The following is a 15,429-nucleotide window of genomic DNA, read 5'->3' as shown; positions in this document are numbered from 1 at the left end:
TTTTTCTATAATTATTTAAGGGATTTTTGTGTTTCCTCTTCAAGGGCTTCTAACTGTTTACCTGTGTTCTTCTGTATTTCTTTTTTTTATTATTAGATATTTTCTTCATTTACATTTCAAATGCTATTCCAAAAGTCCCCTATACCCTCCCCTGCCCTGCTCCCCAACCCACCCACTCCTACTTCCTGGCCCTGGCATTTCCCTGTACTGAGGCATATGATCTTCACAATACCAAAGACCTCTCCTCCTATTGATGGCTGACTAGGCTCTTCAGTATTTCTTTAAGGGAGTTGTTCATGTCCTTCTTAAAGTCATCTATCATCATCATGAGAAGTGACTTTAGATATGAATCTTGCTTTTCTGGTGAGATGGTATATCCAGGACTTGCTATGGTGGGAGAATTGGGTTCTGATGTTGCCAAGATCTTAGTTTCTGTTGCTTATGTTTTTGGGCTTGCCTCCTGCCATCTGATAATCTCTAGTGCTACCTTCCCTTGCTATATCTGACTGGAGCCTATCCTTCCTGGAATCCTGGTTTTGTCAGAACTCCTCAAAGTACAGCTGTCTCTGTGATTCTGTGATTCTGTGATCCTGAGATCCTGGGAATCAAGATGCCTCTGGGACCCCGAGATTATTGTGTGCCAAGCTCCTGGCATCCTGAGATCCTGTGATCCTGTGGTCCTGGCACCTGAGAATAGAGCTTCTTCTAGGTGTTGTAAAGCTAGCTTCGGATTTAGCACCCAAGGTCTGCTCAGGGCACCTCTGATCCTTTGAGCCTGGATGTGTTAGTGCACCTGGGAGTGGAGTTTCCTCTGGGTGTTGTAGAACTGGCTGCAGAGTTTGGTCCCAAGGTCTGGTCAGGGTACCAGCTCAGACTGGAGGAAACCTGTGTCATTGGTCAGGCAGAGTTCCTGGATTCCTGGGCCCCTCTGGTTCTAGTTACTTCAGGTGTTGGAGCAGATGTTGTATCCTCCTCACCACTGATTCTATGATCCTGGGAGTGTTAGAGCACCTGGGATTGGATCTTCCTCTGGGCATTATGGGACTAGCTGTAGATTTCACACCCAAGGTCTGCTTCATACCTTTTATAAGATGCTTTTAAATTATAATGAACATTTGTGCATAGCTAATTTTGCTTCACCAGTCTAATATCAATGTAAAATATTATTCTGAAAATTGGAACTCCTGGGATATCAGGGAACCATTCAGTTCACTTGCTCTTTTATTTAACATATATATATATATATATATATATATATATATATGTGTGTGTGTGTATATATATATACATATATATATACACATTATATATATATATATACACATTATATGCACAAATATGTAAGTACCAAATGACATTTACATAATTAATACTTGTTTAGAAAAATACTTTAATAAAAATATAACTTTTAGGAAATTGGATGAATCAATCTCAAGGGAAATATGTTATGATGGGTAAATAAAGAATGCATGATCCTATTCTATGACACTTGTCAGAGGAGAGGTCATCATTTCCTAGTGCCCTGGGCATACCTGCTTCTGTAACGAGAATGGAGACCTCTGAGTTCCTGGGTCTTTATGTCATTCTCAGATTGGGATCACAATGGGTACAGGACAATTACAAATCTAGAAATTTACATCTTTCTTATTTATATTTATTTTTCCTTTTGATTAAAGTTCCATGCAGATGTAACTTTAAAATCTGTGTTCCAATGAAAGAGCTGAAATTCTGGGAGAACCAACTTGGTAATTCTCTTAAGATTATCATACTATTCCCATATTATTAATAGGATGTTTTTCAAGCTTACAGATTGTGAAGGACTTAAATGAAATAGAGAATTAACTCAGGGGATTCATAATAAAAACATCAGTGGGAAAAAACTGGTCTTAAAAATAGGCTTCTGACATGATTCATTTTCTTCATTGAGAATAGTTACTTCATTTGGAGAAAAATATGTTCATGATCCATCTCTAAAAATAACTTTGAAGTGATATCTACTTATTGTAGGCTAATAACTAGAAATTTCACTTTAGTGATTACAAGATAGATTGTCAATGGGAAAAAAAGGGGACAAGTAACACGGTTCTTGGTATTGGTAATTCTATAATGTGGAAGGCTGGGGTCAATTATCAATTCCTTTACCTGGATAATAGCACACATTGTTTTTCTTGAATCTGAATCATAGGATATATGAGATATCCTCTCCTAGGTAGGTTTGTGTAAGTAGGTCGAAGAAAAGCCTAAAGAAGATAAAACTGTGAGTCTTGCTTCCCCCCTCTGAGCTTATACAGTGAAAAAAAAACTATACCATTTCTGGTATGTTTCCTCATCTATAAACACAAAGTAGCAAAATGAGCCTCAAAGTCATTAATAAGATTAAATTGGTTATACCATGTAGTAAGAGACCCTTGCAATCAGTAAACACTTAATAGATTCTTTTGACACACATCAGTATCATCATTATTACTATTATATAGTCATTCAAAATATTTATCAGACTCTACAAAAAATGTACAACTACCTTCTTCCTCAGTTGTATGCATCTGTGTGATTTAGACTAGCCAGGGGTCCTTAAACAGGATTCTACAGTGAATACCAGTGAAGTTCCATAGATTCCACAGATATTCGAGAAAATTTTTCTTTCAGTTCTGTGCAAAAAATTTGGATTAAATGTATGTTCTAATTTTGTGCATCATCAAATTAACTTGGGTCCAATGATCTTAAAGATATAAAATACCACTGGTCTTCAAGGTTTTTGTGACAGATTATAAGCCTCCACCCAGATCCAGATGGAGGAAACAGATGGTTGACCTCAGGTTTCAGAGAAAATTGGGGGCTCTTTAGAGCCCAAGGACTCATTTGGCATAAAATACTTTCATTTCTCCAATTCTCTTAAGAAAAATCCCCACAATAGTTCCTTTCCAGGTGTCCATGTCCATGTACCATAATATCTATACCAGGAACAGAGGATTTACTGTGAAAAATTCAGCAGATGATATCCCCTTGCATAAGAAATGAGCATTTTAAATCTTCTATATAGCATCAGTTCGTGCTCTGGACATGACTGGCTGGTGGTTCATTGTAGCTCTGCTACCAGACTGAGTTTCTGAAATGCAGGAATAGGATAAGATCCTTTAAACCTCAATATGTAGCACAGGTTCTTTTGCAAAGCACACACACTCTCTCCCTCCCTCTCTCTCTCTCTCTCTCTCTCTCTCTCTCTCTCTCTCTCTCTCTGTGTGTGTGTCCCCTCCTCTTTCATTCTCTCTCTGTCTCTGTCTCTGTCTCTGTCTCTGTCTCTCTCTCTCTCTCTCTCTCTGTATGTTCATGTACATGTGTACACTTATGCAGAAGCAGAAGGTCAATATTAGGTGCCTTTTTCAATTGCTTTTCATTTTGTATTTTTAGACAGGGTCTCTCACCGAACATGAAACTCACTGAATCACATAAATGGGCTAGTCAGCAATATCTATTGATGGGACCATCTCTCTCCTAGTGCTAAGATTTCAGATGCAATCAACTATGTAGGTGCTGGGGATCAGATTCATGTCTTCATGATTATGAGAAAAACAATTTACTGAAGATGTAATACCCTAGTCCAAGGTATTTGATTCTGAACTGTAAATCACACTAAATTCACACAAATACAAGTATGTATTTTTTTATTAAATAATATGATTCAATCTATGATATGTTTTGAAAATATTCTGTTTTGTCCGAACCAATCTCTTGTGGTATGCTTACTTTAAAAGGATCCATTAGCTGTCAGTTTATTAAAATATTTTTTTAAAAATTCAAATTGGGGTATGCATAACATGAAAATAACAAAGACAGAGATGATTATATCAATGTGTTAAGAGAAAGAGGAAGGAATTTCAAGTTGCACAAGAAGAGGGAGACAATTAGAGAGACATGAAGGAAGGGCAAGAACTTCTACCTGAGAATCTGTACTGCTGTCCTCAGCTGCAAGCCACAGAGAGAATCTGCAACTCTCAACAATTTCATCATCATAATTCTGGATTTCTAGTGAAGCACTAAATCATCTGATTGATTAGTAAAGATGCTGCTGGTCCTCCAGTGCAGCTAGTATTGCTTTATGGAACTGATAATGGAACTGATATTGCATTTTACATTTCTAGTTCCAAAGCACAACTGGCCTCCTAGAACATGTCCTGCACCCTTCAAGTAGTCACTGCAAGCCACTGCTCCTAATTTGTGGGCATTTTGAATAACTTGGAACAATATGTTTCTTTTTAAATACTTGATCAAAGGCTGGGATAAAAGAGATTAAAAAACTGTGAGCATTATATAACTCTTGGTGGGAATTGGGCACAAAATGAGGCCCCTGGTTCTATTGTCTGATTAAGTATTTAAGGGGAACTTCTTGCCTGCAAAAGGGAGTTAAAGATACCATCTGTCAAGATTCTAGCTGTGATGGGACTTATGACATGTGTTGCTGGAATTGTTAGGATCAAGAAAGCCCTAACAAGCTAGGAATAAGCACTTGCCCTCTATAGGCAAATTAAAAGTACAAATGAAAACCAAGCTACAATCCACAGAACCAGAGAAGTTATATAAAGAGGAAGGCTATAGGGGAAAGCACAGATCTCTCTGGGAAGGGAACACAGAATGGATTCTGTGGGTAGACTGGGGTTACGTAGGTGTAGGAGCAGAAGGGGGTCTGGTGGGAGGGATAGAGAAAGAGAGTGTGGTGAGAAACAGCTGGAACTATGAGGAATTGGTGGTGTGTGAAAATCTAGTGTAGTAAAAACTCTCTAGACTCTATGAGGGTGACTTAGTGAGGACTACCAGTAATGGAGGATACAGTGTGAGCTGGTTATCTTTTGTAGCCAGGCAAGGCTTCCAGTGATAAAATTGAGTTATATTCAGTTGAGTTGTTATCAGAGGAGGTCTCATGGAGATCCTTAAACAACCCAGGTTGATAATAGGAAAAATGATTGCTCTCCAAAGACTTACAGTAGGGTCCCGTTGCTGAGGGCAGCATATACACAGCTCAGCAAACAATGAGAGGTGAAGCTGGTGTGGAGTTGGAGGCTTCCCTCCTATGTTCTAGTCTCTTTGACAGGATATGGTACCCTAAAGGCTTTGAAAAAGAAACTTGGGCCCCAACACAGCCACAAAACTTTCCATCTACAATCTGTAGATGTGCTAGGGCAATGGTTGTGAAAAACTTCTGAGAGTTACCAACAAATGTCTGACTTAATATAAGGCCCATTTCGTGAGAGGGAGCCCATGCTTTCTCCTGAACCAGAGACCAGATAGTCCAGGGACTTAGGCTAGAACCAAACAAACTTTGAAAAAAGTCAATGAAATAATACTTAACAATGTTCTGCTATACTTATAGGTTGGCACCTTGTCCAGTGCTCATTAGAGAGGCTTCCTCCAGCCTCATATCTATCCATTATGCAGAGAGAGAGAGAGAGAGAGAGAGAGAGAGAGAGAGAGAGAGAGAGAGAGAGAGAGTCTAAATTGGAGGTCTATATTGGTTTTCTCCCCTGGAAGATGAGGGAACCCCACATAAGAGGGGTAGAAAAGACTGTGAAAGTCAGAGGGAATGGAGGAGACCAGGAGAATGTAGTCCACTGAATCAAGTAAGCAGGACTCACAGAGACTGAAAAGGCAAGCACAGGACCTATATGGGTCTGTACCAGTTCCTCTGTGTATATGCTATGGCTGTTGATTGGTGCATTTTTAGGACTCTTATCAGTGAGACAAGGTGTATCTCTCACTCTTTTGCCTGCTGTTGGGTCTCTTTCCTTCCTATTGGGTTGCTTTGTCCAAACTTAATGTGAGGGATTTTGCCTTGTCTTATTGGATTTTGTTTTGTTCTGTTTGGTTGTTATCTCTTAAAAGCCTACTTTTTTCTGAAGAGGAAATGGAAGGGGATTAGACTTGGGGAAAAAGGAAAGTGTGGGTAGCTAGCAAGAGTGGAAGGCGCAAAACTGGTTTGGATGTATTGTATGAGATAAGAATCTCTTTTCATTAAAAATTCAAATAATAATAAAAATCAGAAAGGGGCGATTTATTTAGTATGGTCATAGTGGAGAAATAATATATAATGAAGACCTGTGAAACCCCCCTCTCCCTAGTCTATTTCCTGGGTTTTTATGTGTGCTTTAGGTTTAAATAGAGGGTGACAAGTTTGTATAACTAAGCAGTCTTGATCAAGGTGTGGTTCAGTTACCATTGTCTCAGATCTAATCTCTCCTATAAAGTGATATAGCAAGTTGTCAAAACTGTATGAAACCCCTTCCTGGAAGATAAGTTACCCTCTAGCTAGTACCTGGGCACTAGCCTTGAGATTTGTGGGGGGAGCAATCCTTTAGAATTAACAGGCAATATTATATGGTTTAATAGATTAAAACATCTGGGAAATAATATTATTTTTGTTCCATCCAAATGTGAAGTTAACCATCTGCTATTTGGAAGTTCCCTGGAGTATTTGTGGTCTTACATTTTCACTGTTACTTCCTGGATTATCTGTATGCTATCTCTTGCCTGACTTAAGCTTCAGGCTCCAAGTTGCTCTCCCCTCTCCACATGAGCATTTGCAATGTCTTTCCACTTTCCTCCACTGCTCTGTTGGCATTGCCCCAGGTATGTACAACTACATTATTTAGTCTTCTTTAATTATTCAGCCTGCAGGGGTTAAATTGCACATTGTTCTCTTTTCTATAAATATTAATCTTCTTCCTCTTGCCAGACTCACAGCCTATACAAATATGATTTGTCCTTTCACCCAGATATCATTTCACCCTTAAGTTTTTGTCTTTTCAGAAAACCATTCCCCAGACTCTCCACTTTATGCATGGGTTTGATGTCCCATCTACACAATCCTAGGGACCACAAACTATTTAACACATCCTGTAGCCATATCCCTACTTTCCATTTGGTTGCCATGTAGTCTCATGTGACAGTGCATTGTTGGTTAGACTTGTCAACACATCCTCAATCCAGTAAGGTCTCAAAACCGATCCTTCAGATGAATATATTAAAAAGGAATAATGTTAACAATAAAAACTCATGGAGCTTCTGAACATAATTCACTGTTGATGTATTTTTTTTTTCCAAAAAAGATAAAAGAAAAAAGAAAAAGCTGTAGAGGAAAGAGGAAAAGCCTCTAATTCTGTCAAAAGCCTCCCAAGAGTGTTTTAAAACATTTTCTGCTTTATAATAAGAAAGAGATGCATTAAAATGTTTTAAAAATAGGATAACATGATAGTAAATGTGGAGATGGCTCAACAATTAGGAGAACATTTTTTTAAATTTATTTATTTATTATATGTAAGTACACTGTAGCTGTCTTCAGACACTCCAGAAGAGGCCATCAGATCTTGCTACAGATGGTTGTGAGCCACCATGTGGTTGCTGGGAATTGAACTCAGGACCTTTGGAAGAACAGTCAGTGCTCTTACTCACTGAGCCATCTCACCAGCCCCAGAACATTTTTATAATCTCCTGTAACTCTGGTTCCAGGAATTCAACATCCTCTTCTGGCCAGCACAGAAACCTACACCCTTGTGCATATTTCTACACACACACACACACACACACACACACACACACAATTATCTTTAAAAATATATTCTAGTTAAAGAGTTGCCTTAAAATAATGCTTGGTAAAACACACCCCTCTAGTTCCCTGGGTTTTCCTTATTTGTACAACAAATTATGTGGTTCTTTCATCTTTAAAAATCCAATGGAAAAATGAAGAAGCTCATATTGCACACCTAGACACAAGCATACATCTATTATTTTTCTATATATTTTAAACTACTGCATTGTAGTAGTCAATGACATATTCTACTCCTGTGTCATTTAAATGTACTTTGCACAATCATAAGTAATGACAACAAGGAAAGAAGTCTTCTTTTGGAGACGCTTAAGAAGTTATTCTTATTTCCTATCAGTTGTTCAAAGATGAACATTTGTGAGTCTGATTTATTTGAAGAAGTGAGATTTTTCAATTAACATTTAATGATGACCATTTCCCAAAATTTTTCTCTAAATTCAAAGACTGTTACTTAAATTGACTTTTGCTTCTCATCCTTTCCTTTGATTGAACCTGATTATTAATTTATAAAAATAATGGAATAAAATTATGAATTCTAAGTAACCAAAGAGTTTAATAATGTCCTTTCCCGGGCTCAAGCTAAGAGTACCCACTACTCTACCAGAGAACCTGGGCTTGATTCTCAGCATCAGTATGGAAGTTCACAAGCATCTGTACCTCTAGCCTCAGGGGATCCAACACACACACACACACACACACACACACACACACACACACACACATACCTCCTTCTGAAGACACTGCATTCACGTGGTGTACTGATACAAATACAGGCAATAACACTCAGAAACATAAAAAGAATAAAACTGCTTAATGTGCAAAAACAATACTACCAAAGTTACATCCTTCCCCAAGGCTATCTGAATTTAGTACATAGTAGTTTTACAGGAAGATCAGTTCAGTCAAGAACCAAGAGCGTCAAAATTTTAGAAACCGGAAAGGACATAATTTGTGTAGATTCAGTTGACTCTTTCTTATGTGCCCATAGTCCCTTCTGCCATCTCTAATTTAGAGGTATTCACTTATTTTCTCTATGACTTGACAAGATATACTCTAAATTTTAAGCAGTTTTTATTTCTTTTCAAAGAGATGTAAACTATTCCTTTAGTTGTTAGGATCAAAATCAAGGCTCTGACAGTTATAACAAACTAAGCTTGCTCAGGAGTCCTCGGTGTGCCAACCCAAGAGTGAAGATGATAGTGAAATTTAAAAAGAGAATATTTATTTAACCCAGGCACATTAGCCAGAATGATGATCTGAAGTGACATTCAATTTAAAATAGAAAGTCAGAATGTGTTGAACTATGCATTATAGTCAAGGTGTGGTCCTACACAGCCTTTTCTTAGCTGCCTCCACCCTTCAGGAAACTGAAATCTCCTCTGGGGAACAAATTCTCTATTGGGTTTGCACAAGAGCCTCAGCCCCTTCCTTTCCCAGCATGTGTTTCCTTGAGAAGTTTCAGTTCCTTGGGGTTCATTGTCTCAATAGTCTGATAGATGAATGGGAAGATACACGCCCCATTTAAGATCCTACGCTCCTGCCAGAGCAGTTACAATTCAATGGGTGTGTTCAGTTGAGTAAGATCCCCAGAGGGGAAAGAGAGTTAAGGATTGTGTTTTATCTTGTTTGAACTGCACCTTAATTGTGAAATTGCTCAACAGATCTGGGCACTTGCGATCAGGAACCCCTAAGAGGATATCCTTCTCTTTCTGTTCCATGGTTAAGCCATAATGTAAACAGTTTCATCTTTAAACCCTGGCTGCTCTCTGCATGCCTTGCTAAGGTTTTCCTACTAGCCTTTGTCATATTGCCATACATTGGAAAAGGAATGCTAATTGATTCTGTGAATTCAGAAATACAACTCATAAGTTATCCTTTGTTTGACATCATATTAGCATATCCGGTAACCTGCTTTATTTCAAGAATTATTTGTCTCCTATATTTCCTAAGGAGCCTCAATTCTGTATTACTACAATAAGCTCATGGTCATGACCCTATTGATAAGGCTGGATGGATCTATATGAACACATGACTTCACCTAAACCAATCAGATTGGGAATTGGGATCAGATCCCTTCCAGAGTGGGACTGAGGCCATCTTCTGCCTAGTTACTGAGTTTGATGCCATGGAACCTACTCCATGAAGAAACTTACCTACAAAAAAGATAAAAGACTTGAATTTTAGTACTGTTAGACCTAGTGGGGAAACCCCCACCCCATTCCCGATTCGGCGTGCACCCAAAAAATCACGAAGGACCATCTCTTGCTGTAATTACATGAGGACGTTTAATTACGGAGCTCCGGTCCGACATGCATCTCACACAGGAGATAACGGATGCCGGCCACGAGGCTCGAAAGCTAGGAGTTTTTATGGGGTTAGGGGCTTAGGGGTGTGGAATTCAGCATAGCGACATACTATTGGCTTATTCAAACATTAACAGAAGGATTACAGAGCAACAGGACTTTGTTCCTGTGGGCTGGGGGCTTATCTTTGTTCACATAGCAACCAGTTGATGTATGACTTTTACCTGGCGCCAAGGGGCAATAGACAGAGGGGGAGGTTCCGGCCAAATGGTGGGGACTCAGACAAGATAGCCTTGCCTGTGTCCTTGAATTCTTTTCATCTTCACAGTTAAGATGTTCTTAGGAATGCCTTAACAACAGCCCTGCCCTGGCAGGCCTGGGGGCTGTTCACTTTGTTCCCAGTCCCAGGCCTGGGCAGTGGGCTCTTAAACAACTCACAATTTACAATATTTTACCTTCCTTCATTACCAAATATTTCAGAGTTTGTTGGTAACCTATTAAAAGTGAAATCTGTTGAATGCAACTCAAAAACTGTAACTTCAGGTTTCTAGAAGAGGAGAAGATAGGGGAGGCGAGGGGAGGGGAGGCGAGGGGAGGCGAGGGGAGGCGAGGGGAGGGGAGGAGAGGGGAGGAGAGGAGAGGAGAGGAGAGGAGAGGAGAGGAGAGGAGAGGAGAGGAGAGGAGAGGAGAGGAGAGGAGAGGAGAGGAGAGGAGAGGAGAGGAGAGGAGAGGAGAGGAGAGGAGAGGAGAGGAGAGGAGAGGAGAGGAGAGGAGAGGAGAGGAGAGGAGAGGAGAGGAGAGGAGAGGAGAGGAGAGGAGAGGAGAGGAGAGGAGAGGAGAGGAGAGGAGAGGAGAGGAGAGGAGAGGAGAGGAGAGGAGAGGAGAGGAGAGGAGAGGAGAGGAGAGGAGAGGAGAGGAGAGGGAGAGGGAGAGGAGAGGGAGTTCAACTATAGTGAGAACAAAGATGAGACATACATTTAGCCTTCTGTGCCAGGCTGATGTAGATTTAATTTTGGAAAGAAGTAATTCAGTAGAGTAGAAGGGAAACAAAGTTAAGGATTAGAATGGCTTGCTCAATCTAATAAATCATCTTATTACTTTTGAATCATATGATTAAATAACTAAACTTTATAGATAGAAAATGAGAAAAACAATAATTTGAGAGTCTCTTATCCATAGTTTAGCTTAGTTGTTCTGGAGCCTACATGAAGAGGGATCCCTAGAGTGATATAATCTATGCTTTTAATGAAAATAAAATTAGAAGATTTAGACTGCTCCCAAATTCAGGTCTGTTTTAGGAGTTCTTGATGGTCTGGCTTCATGATTGATTTTGTCTCCAAGAATGTTCTCTTGGCACTCACAATAGCATCAAAGAAATACTAACAATATAATTCTTCCCATGAGATAATAAAAAGAAATAGATGTCTTTTCACAATCATTATGAGCTGCTGTAAAAATCTCAGAACTTGCAAAACGTTTTAGAGACAAACAGGTAAATGTCTTCTCATTGGAATAGAACAAACTTGAAGAACAAAGGCATGGGATTTCTATGCTCTGTAGTATTTTTCTAGTTCAAATTGTCAATGTCACTAAACTAGTTCTCTATTTCCACAGAGCACTTGAAGGAGTCTTTTTTTCTTTTTTTGAGATTTAAGGACTCTAAATTCAGAGATAGATATTTCCAAGGCAATATGCACTTAAATTTGTCTTTAAGTCTTTCACATTTTCCCTCTAAAAAAAATAGAATGACTAATGAAAAGCACGAGTGTCCAAGTACCAATAAAGAGGACTTTGTAGTGGAGGATAAGAGTGAATTTTCCCATATGCCAGACGTTATTCAGGGGTGTTAGCCTGTCATGCATTAGCCATGGTTAACATGAACTGGCATTTTAGCTGGATGCTATATTTGCAGCATCACCTTATGGTGCTACTTCCAGCTCCAGCACATACCACAAAATGTGTTTTAACTGTTCTGCAAACAAACTTTCTCCCAATTAATAATTAAACAGAGGAACAGCTTGTAGTGTATGCTTGGAACCAATTTTACTATATAGAGTAGGAAATGACAAACACATATGAAGATGCCACTGAAGCTGGGTAACATTTAAATATTCAGTTTTTCCTCTGTTACCTTGACTAGAGCAAAGTTGGTTCCCAAGGTAAAAACTAAGTGGTCTGCTGGCATATGGTCGGACGTCCATTTGAGTGCTAAAAGCTGGATACTGTTTTTGTGAAACAGATGTTGAGTGCAGCAATGCACAACTGACTCTAGCTAACAGCTGGGAATCCTTCGTGACCCATATAGCGAGAAATAAACATGGTCCTATGCTTGGCAAAAGTGTAAGAAAGCAAATTTCCATTTGTTAAGAGCTTATCAAAATGAAGAATAAATGTTTTTAGCCATAAACTGATTTTATTCACTAGAGTAATCTTTCCAGCTTATGTGATGGCCTCATAATATTACAGGGTCCCTTTGCCAGATGAAGGCTGCAGTCACACTGACATATAGTACAGATGGAAAATAAACATCTGCCTCAATCAGAAGAGAAGACCAAGGACAAGGTTGACGAATATTGTTTGGCACGACTCTCTTTGTGGGGAAGCATATAAATGCTGCAGAACCAAACCACTGGCATCGTCTGGTGTTGTCCTTATGTGGTTACTGACCATGAAGAGAGATGATTAGTATGCGCTCTCTGAGGACAAGTGCTGCAGATGCTCGAGATGCGGTGATTCCAGCTTGCTAGGCTCTGCCATACTCTAGCCACACCATGTGCAGTTCTGAGTGATTCCATTCGATTTTATTTTATTTTTTCATGGTTCAGCTGCATTTATTATCCTCAAAGTTTCCCTTCTTGCAATTGGATGTGACAAACCAGGGGAGAAAGGAAAAAAGAAATGAAGCTAATTTGGAGAGGACAAAAACAACAGCAAGGGCAAGTCCAAATTAAAGTAAATACCTTCCACTTAGAACCAGCCCCCAACATTTCAATGGTGAAGCATGGCACTTTAGAACATGCCCAACTTCACTCCTGGCACAGCTGAGCGCAGTACATGTTCTGTAAGCAGGACACACACACACATACATAGACACACATACAGACACAGTCACAAACACATACATACATACATACATACATACATACATACATACACAGTCACAAACACATATACACAGACATAGTCACAAACACACACACATACACACACACAAACACATACACACATACGACAGTCTTAGCACTAAGTTCCATTGTCCCCACTTCAACCAAATGATTCATGTGGCACAAATAATATGACAGATGTAGTTTTTAAAATTCAGCTTTATGGCAAGTATCATTTGGATTGAACCTTCTTCCATTTCTGGTGTCTCTTGTGACCATATGGAGTTTAGATGGCAGTGAATTCCCTTCCACTAACCCAAACCCTTTCTGCACCTGGGCACAATTTTGGATAAGGAAGTAAAGAAAACAGAAAACAAAAGACTCAGGCTTAATATAGAGGACTGTGTAAAGAGAACTCAACTACATTATGAGCAAAAGAGCACTCATTTCTTTCTGTAAAACAAAGCAGCACAAACAAAACAACAACAAAACCCTAACCCAGCTTTGTTAGAGTTTTATAATATCAGAGATGAGATAGAAAATTCTTGTGTGGATTTGTGACTATGTCTTATCCTGGAAAGGTAAAGAAAGAAAAGTAGTCTGTGTAGATATTTAGATTATCATAATTTAGCTGAAACGACTGAAATTATAATATTTTCGACACTTCAGAGTTTAGAAGGAGTTGAATGATCAGACTTCACTGCTAACAACATCAACTTCTTATCTATCAGGTGCTTTACATTAATCTCTGCAAATTTTGCTGTTCTTACAATAGTTTTTCCCCTACCTCTCCTTCCACCCCTCACATCTGCCTACCCCCACCCTCCATTTGCCTTCTTGCTGCCTCATTCATTAGTCTATCTTCAAATTCTGACCTCAGCCTGAAGATGCTGGGACTAGAAGTGTACACTGCCACATTTTACAGCAGCTGATATCCGAGAACAGAGAGGATCCATAGTTTAGGTAAACAGAATGAGCTGGTCCAAGAGTTTGTGCACTTAACTAGAATGCTAAAAATAGCTCAGGAAATTCACGTTTGCATGATACTAAGTATCAAGATAAGTTGGTTTTGTTTTTTTTCATTAACATGTTTGTCACAGATCTCCAAATGGGATCATGAAAGTCACAATATTACACTGTATGTGTAATTCACTTAAGTAATCCATTATAATTGCTAACTAATGTTTGATATTTTGGTGATTTTGATAATATAAACAATACTGGAAATACTGAAAAAGAATATATCTCAATGGGTCAATATCTGATATGTTGCCATATGGAAAGTCCTTAGATGTGACAGTGGTAGTCAGGAGATATGTAAAAACAGAATAGCAAAAAATAAAACTATGGAGAAAATATCATAAAACATTAATTCTAAAACTTTGCTAAAGGGCAGACAATTTTGATTTATAGATATTTTCTCCATATTTTTATTTTTCGCTATTCTGTTTTTTTCAGGTTTGCTGAAATACATTTTATACATAGCAATGATACCATTTTAAAGAATGGGATTTTATTATATTTCATGAAAGCACGTCTAGGATCTTTTTTATAGGCAGGTACACACCTGTGTCTATGTGTCTGTGTGTCTGTGTGTAGGTGCCCATAAAGGATAAAGGTGTCAAATATCCCTGGAGTTAGGATTATAAAAATTTATAGCCACATGATATGAATACTACCTGATTCTAGTTCTCTGGAAGAATAATATGTTCTTCAACACTGAGCCATCTTGACAATCACTTAACATTTTATCATCCTCATCCTATCATTATCATCATCGTCATCATCATCATCATTTTGAGATAGTGTCTCATCTTATAGCCCAGGCTAGTAGGCTAGCCTGGAGCTTGCTATCTAGATCAAGATAATCTTGAACTTTTTTTTTTCTTTTTTTCTTAGATATTTTCTTTATTTACATTTCAAATGTTATCACCTTTCCTAGTTTCCCCTCTGAAAATCCACTGTCCTCTCCCCCTGCCCTGCTCCCCAACCCACCCACTCCCTTTCCTGGTCCTGGAATTCCCCTATACTGGGGCATAGAGCCTTCACAGGACCAAGGGCCTCTCCTCCCATTAATAACCGACTACAAATATAACTAGAGCCACAAGTTCCACTATGTGTTTTCTTTGATTGGTGGTATAGTTCCAAGAAACTCTGGGGGTACTGGTTAGTTCATATTGATGTTCCTTCTATGGGGCTTCAGTCCCCTTCAGCTCTATGTGTATTTCTCTGGCTCCTTCATTGGGGACCTTGTGCTCCGTCCAATGGATGACTGTGAGTATCCACTTCTGTATTTGCCAGGCAGTGGCAGAGCCTCACAGGAGACAGCTCTATCAGGCTCCTGTCAGCAGGCTCTTGTTGGCATCTGCAATAGTGTCTGGGCTTGGTGGTTGTTTAGGGGGTGGATCCTCAAGTGGGGCAGACTCTG

Source organism: Mus caroli, unplaced genomic scaffold, assembly GCF_978045245.1.
Source record: "Mus caroli unplaced genomic scaffold, Mus_caroli_1 scaffold_3, whole genome shotgun sequence".
Taxonomy (NCBI): domain Eukaryota; kingdom Metazoa; phylum Chordata; class Mammalia; order Rodentia; family Muridae; genus Mus; species Mus caroli.
Note: the sequence above shows the minus strand (reverse complement) of the source record.